At 40.9% G+C, this 6,907-nt stretch overlaps 1 pseudogene; it reads left to right on the forward strand.

Annotated features, from left to right (window-relative positions):
• The first annotated feature begins 3,267 nt into the window (after positions 1-3,267).
• LOC107565482 (PWWP domain-containing protein MUM1-like) lies at positions 3,268-4,609 on the forward strand (annotated as a pseudogene).
• The last annotated feature ends 2,298 nt before the right edge of the window (positions 4,610-6,907 follow it).

Raw genomic sequence — 6,907 nt, forward strand, 5'->3', positions numbered from 1 at the left:
GACCCCTTCCTGGGCTGGACGGGGGATCGGGAGCCATTCCTGGGCTCGACAGGGGATCGGGAGCCATTCCGAGACTCGACAGGGGATCGGGAGCCATTCCGAGGCTCGACAGGGGATCGGGAGCCATTCCGAGGCTCGACAGGGGATCCAGAGGTCTCTCCTCCTTGTTTTGGCATTGACCGCCCTGCATATTCTGCTCACCCTCAGCCATGATGCAGGCGGCGGAGCTCCTCTCCACGCTCACACCATCCACGGCTTGCTCCCTCGTGGTGGGCACTGTCACCGGCTCTCGCACCTGGTCTGACGTGTTGGGCTCAACCTCCAAGATGATCCTCTTCTCCGCCACAGGGCTTCGCTCCGGCTAATGGATCGCAGTGGGAAATGGCTCTCCATCAGTGGTGGGCTCAGGCTTGTGCTCCGTACTGCGGGGAGATGGTGGGCTGGGCTCAGGGTCCTGAGTGGGGCTGGTGTCAAGCATTCCTCTCATTTGAAACTGGTTGTTTACGATCACAGAAGTATAGAAAAGATCATCAAAAGCCTTTATTTTCTGCATATTTTGTGCGTATATCACGCAAGTACCATCAGATGCTGTATGGCATGCATTGTCATACTGCTGTTCCAGATCACTTATGAGGGTTTGATCATCACCCACACATCCCCTCTCCAAATGTGGGTCTAATGGTTTAAAGGACCAGCTCCTTGTAGTGAGTAGTTTACCTCCAGACTATCGTGACTACTCCACTTTGGGCACTCTCTTTTTCTGTGTCCATGTTCAAAACAAAACAAGCATAAACCATCTCTTCTACAATGTGCAACTGTAGAATGGCCCATGCCTCTGCAAACTTTGCAAAACGTCCAGCTCACATTCCCATGTCTAAATGAATTTACAGGTACAGAAGGGCTTTGCATGTTTTGTTTCAGCACACGATCGAGCAAATTGATAAGGGACTGAGTGCAGCTGTCACTTGCCTGAACTGATGGTGTAACTGGTAACCCACCTTGACCTGCTGACACTTTCGGCTCATTCCCAGATGTTCCGTCATCTAAATTCGACATTTGGGCATTGGCAGCTACAGTTTTCACAAAGGCAGGATGGTTAGACTGTGCCTTCATTTGTGCTCTTTTCTCAGCTTGATATTCATCAAGACGTTCTTGTATTTCAGCCGCCGTCCATCTATCAGCAGACTTGAATTTCAAGATAGCAGAAAGAGGCAAGGGCAATGTTTAACAAATATTTGTGTCACCTCACGTGTAGGATCTTCAATACTTCTGCCCTGTCTTCTCAAACACTCGTCAGTGACATCAACACCCAGATGTTCCGTCATCTAAATTCGACATTTGGGCATTGGCAGCTACAGTTTTCACAAAGGCAGGATGGTTAGACTGTGCCTTCATTTGTGCTCTTTTCTCAGCTTGATATTCATCAAGACGTTCTTGTATTTCAGCCGCCGTCCACCTATCAGCAGACTTGAATTTCAAGATAGCAGAAAGAGACTGGTCAGGGCAATGTTTAACAAACATTCGTGTCACCTCACGTGTAGGATCTTCAATACTTCTGCCCTGTCTTCTCAAACACTTGTCAGCGACATCAACAGCTTTATTAAACCGAATCCAATATTCCATTGCATACTCTCCTGCTACAGGTAAAGTGCCATAAAAGTCAGCAAGCAGCATAGATTAATATGTCAATTCGCTGAAGTGCTGTTTGAGTATGTCTGTGACAATCCTTGGGTTTGTTTTAGGCTTCAGTGATGGATTGCTGCGTAGTGCTATCTTGATTACATCTTTAGCTCTCCCCATTAAGTTTTGTTGAGCAAATTGTGTGATTAAACTACTCAGATCAGCATTACTGTAGTCTCCGCTGTCTGTAGCAGCACCTTCACACTTTTCTGATTCAGTTGTATGTACTCTAACAGGATTACGGGTAGAACAGAAATCAGGAGAACCAATATTAACTCTCCTTCTGAGCGGTGTCTGTTCAAGTTCACCAAAGATACACCCCCTGGCAAAACCCAATTCAAACCCACCACTAGGGGAGTAACTTGTCTTCTCACTATTTTGTGACATCTTGAATATTACAAATCAACAAAATTAAATTAGAACAGATGATGACCACAGAAAAAAAACTGTTCATGTGTACACAGCTAAAAATAATACACAATCAAATAATCAAACAAAAATGGAATCGCAAATTCAAACTACTTCTATTTTCTCTCTTCTGAAAATATGAACTTTCAACCTTTTTCTGAATTATGTACAGTCTAACGTCCAACCTTTTTTCTTTGACACAGGTACAGTCAGAATTTGGACGCTCCAGAATACAGCAAACCCCAGTGACCAAGCTGATTCATGATGACTTGCATCATAGAAAAGTCACGGCACCATTGTGACCGGTCTGGACCTTCACTCTGCGTTGTGTTGATAATTTAACGAGACCGGACAACAGAGATTCCTCAGATCACTTTTTATTCTGAATGAATAAAAATGAAAATTAATGAAAAAATGTCAGTCCGTGGCCTTTCTCCACTATTTCAGCATTGACCTTTCCCCAGCCGCGCTTACCGCGAACTGACTTCATATTAAAATTTTTAAATGAACTGCATATGATTAAATCAACAATATGTAAAATTTTTCTCAATATAAAACATTTTACATGAATTCAAAACAACAATATTAACAGAAACATGGATAGAAAACATACCTGAATGAATAAAAAGGAAAATTAATGAAAAAATGTCAGTCCGTGGCCTTTCTCCACAATTTCAGCATTGACCTGCCAGTCAAAACGGATCATTTTAGCCACGGAACTGACATACATGGTTAATAAACAAAAAAAGTACATACTTCGTGTTACACAATCTCTATTAGTGTTTCAGTAAGATTAAACTGTATTTCTAACCAAAAAAATACATATTAAATCACAAGAAACAAACTAATTTTAAACTTTTTAGCTCCAGCTCCAGCAGAACTCACCTTTCCCCAGCCGCACTTACCGCGAACTGAAGGAAAGCAACCGGAACCTTAATTCTTAAAGGGGCCACGTACTATATTTAACAATTTCAACAAATACTGATAAATGAACATATAAGTATAGAAACAGCTCAAATAACTTCTCAAACAAATTAAATCAATATTAAAAGAAAAATTGCCAGAATACAAAATAATTATATAAATATAAAATAATTGATAATAACAAAGGGAGAGATTTTGTGTGAAATTAATAAATTAATATAACACCTGTTACACCAGGCTGTTTTTCTTTTCAGGATGGTGCTTTTATTTATCATAGCTAAAAATGTAACTCAGGTGGTGGTGTATTTTATCTTGCTTTACTCTAAGCAACATTTCTTTCAAAAAGCACACCCAACATCATGTATTAACAAAAACATGTTGGTTAACTGTTAGACTAAACAGTCTTTCTTTCAGATGGATATGCCTATCATCCGCCGATGGTGGTACCTTCTACTCATGGAACGATTTCAAATTGATGGGTATGTCAGTATTTTTAAAATTTTGATCTTTTAAATCTGTCAAATTTCTGTTTGATATTGTGTCAATACAACAACTTAGAACACGAGTATCAAAACATCCTTAATATCTCTCTTACCTGTGACCAATTATTATGGATTTTGTCTTCCTTGAAAGCCATGGGCGCAGATTTGCTTTCTGAACTGAGGAGGCAAGAAGTGTATCAGAGGGAAAGACTCTGCCCCTTTTTAGGGTGGAAAGAAGAACCACATCCAATCTTCCGGCACATGTCCAAGCAGTTCAAGATCGGGACAGGAATGAAAAAAGATTAGTGGACTTAATTCTCACATCAAAATCAGCAGAGCAGCATTTGGTGGTAATGATGGTTCCACTTTAAATTACTCCTCCAGACTATGGTCAACTTAAATATAGTCAAGTGACAATTTAACTATTATTTGCCAAATGTAATTAATGACTTGTGCATTTACATATGAACTATAATTTCCTTCTATGGCCCAAAGGATATACTCAGTGGGAAAAGGCCAAAGTGGTTTCCACTAATTTTTCAAGTGCCTGTATACATTTAGAATGAGCAGTCCCTGACAATCCTTTATAACTACATGAAAGGAGTTCTTAATAAAACCCAAATGCAAGCTGACCTACAATAATGAGGTGGAGTTCATTTGTGGATGTCTCCTCCCAGAGGTAAGCCCAAAACATATTTGAACATGAGCATGTTTATGGTCTGTAGTGTGTGCATGTTTTATTTTATTAATTGGTATATTTGTACAGGCCATCATTCATGGCCTTTGCGAGCTGCAGGGGTTGTCTTGGCAGGAGGCTGAAGAGATGTTCCTCCAGGGCCCCACTTATCACTCAAGGTATGTTTTCAATTTTTGTTTGTTCAAAAACGGTTGGATTTTTGTGTTACACAACATTTCTGACAACAGCATTTATCTTTTCTTTTAGTGAAGTTGAGGAATTTGACAGGAGAATTGCTCGAGAAATGAAAAATCTCCCCAACAAGAATGTAAAGCATTTATTTTATTTGATGTTATTTAATATGTAATATATACATTATTAACCCAATTAATTTTTTCGCCATCTTTCTCTGCATTGTTTACAGCTCGATGACTTGTAGGACCTCGTGAAAAAGAATGCAAAAATAAAGTTTGGTGTGAGAAAATGACTCCGAGCACTATAATTTATTGTATGTAAATATAGAGTTAATGTTCATCCCTTAACTCAATACTAAAGAATGTGATAAATCCTTAATAATTAAGAAATCAATAAATGACTATGAAAATATTTAAGTAACTGAACAATTTCTATTTACAAATACAATTAATAAAAATAAACCAGACTTAATGCATTAAATCATAACCTAGTATGTGTAATATTTTATATAATATAATGCATTCAGTCATAGCGTAATATTTTATAGTAGAAAAATAGTGTAAGTTGCAATCTATCAGCAATTGAATTCAGGTTAGGTAATCTTATCTAATCAGGTTAGATAATCCTCCAAACAGCAGGTGGCACTGTCTGAAAAAACGATAGTTCTGGGAGTGCTGGTCTGAGCATGCAGGTCTGAGTGTGCAGTTGGGCCTCCGGGCCTGCAGCTTCAGCCTACTCAATTAGACAACTCCAAGCTGTTGTGGTCGCGCCGTGACAGCGCTCGTGTCCGTTGTATCCGTCACAGTGTTGCCAAGTCCGCTGTTTTCCCGTGGAATTGGGCTACTTTATCACTGTTGCTGCAGGTTGTTTTTCATGTTCGCGGGTTGAAGCGACCCCAATAACGTGTATTTTAGCCCCCAGAACGTGATTTTTACCAGGGGACCCCTCGAAACTCGGTTAGTTTTGAGTAGCAAATGGGCGGGTTTTGTTATGAAAACCTGGCAACCATTTCCCTCAAGCAGGTAACATTATTATTGCTAACATAGTGGATTTATCGAAAAATACATTGGCATCATAGGGCCCGTCCCCCCCCCCCCCCCCCCCCCCCCAGGATTTCTGCCTATGCACGGGCTTCATCTTGTGCTTTTTAACTTTTTTTTTCTTGGCACCGGACTGCTGATGTCTTGATCATTTGCAGTTAGCCGCAAACATGAGGTGAGGGCAGGCGCAGATGCGGGAATGGCGCATCACGTGTGCTTAGCCTACTGACTACTGCGTTCACCGTAAAATGCATTTTTTTTAAATTGGATATAGATGTATATATACTGTATATATATATATATATATATATACAGTATATATATATATATATATATATATATATATATATATATATATATATATATGTATATTTTCATGTTTATATTTTTATGTATGTATATGTATATGTATGTTAATATTAATATAGAACAAAATATATATTTTTTTTTTTTGAGAGACTGGGATGGTGCCCCCCTGGGAGTTGCATACTCTGCATTTAGGTAGCGGCGATACTGCTAGCCAGAAATACTTTATGCTTTTAACTGAGAGCAATACAGATATCTGCATTTAACCACCAGTCTAAAGCAACTGAAGAAGCACATAAATTCACAGGCTTAAACGGTCTGAAGCCCAGGGGCCTACTGGCTGCAGGTAAATTATATTTTTTGAATAATTATTTGTATACATGGGAGTTTGCAGCAGTGACAACAGCAATCTATAAACAAACTCGCACACTCATAAATTTTCAGGACTTTCAACAGCATTCTTGGCAATGCCCTGCTTTTGCCTTACTCATTCGTCGGAGGATGACGCTATTTCTCTGAGGTCATCTGATCCAGCAGCTAGTGCTCTGCTGGCTCCCAGCCAGGAAGAGGAGGAGATGTTAGATGACGACGAGGAAGTTAAGACTGAGTCCTCTAAAACCTCCTGTCCTGCTTATGAGGGGCTGCTTGAGGTTATGGAACGCGGAAGTGGACTAGGTGGGTGGGGCCTCGCGGCCGGCTCGATGAGCGCTATCTTTCTGATCATAACCCTCCAGCCCAGGTGAGCCTTCCATTTCTTCCTGATCTTCATGTGGAGATAGAGAAGACTTGGAAAAATCCGGTCTCTTTGCTTGTCCACAGATTTCAGCAGTCTAGTTAGGCCAACATCGAGGGCATGCGCAAAAGCGGCTATGAGAAGGTGCCTCCCATTGAAGAGACGCTAGCCTGCTATCTCACTATGGGAGAAACATCTTCTCTTAGGACTCCCTCCTTGCCATCCAGACCCCTTCAAATAATATCTCGCCTGAATAGCAAGGTGTACGCAGCAGTGGGTCAGGCGGCTGCTTCATTGCATACTATGGCAATTTTGCAGGCTTATCAGGCCGACCTGCTGAAAGACCTGGATAAAGGTCAGGGTCTTTCCCCTGATGAAGTGCCTGAACTGCGCTGTACCATGGATCTCGCTCTCTGTGCCAATAAGCAGACCGCGGCTGCCATAAGCAGGTCTATGGTGGCTA

Source organism: Sinocyclocheilus grahami, unplaced genomic scaffold (assembly GCF_001515645.1).
Source record: "Sinocyclocheilus grahami isolate Dianchi unplaced genomic scaffold, SAMN03320097.WGS_v1.1 scaffold1004.1, whole genome shotgun sequence".
Lineage (NCBI taxonomy): Eukaryota > Metazoa > Chordata > Actinopteri > Cypriniformes > Cyprinidae > Sinocyclocheilus > Sinocyclocheilus grahami.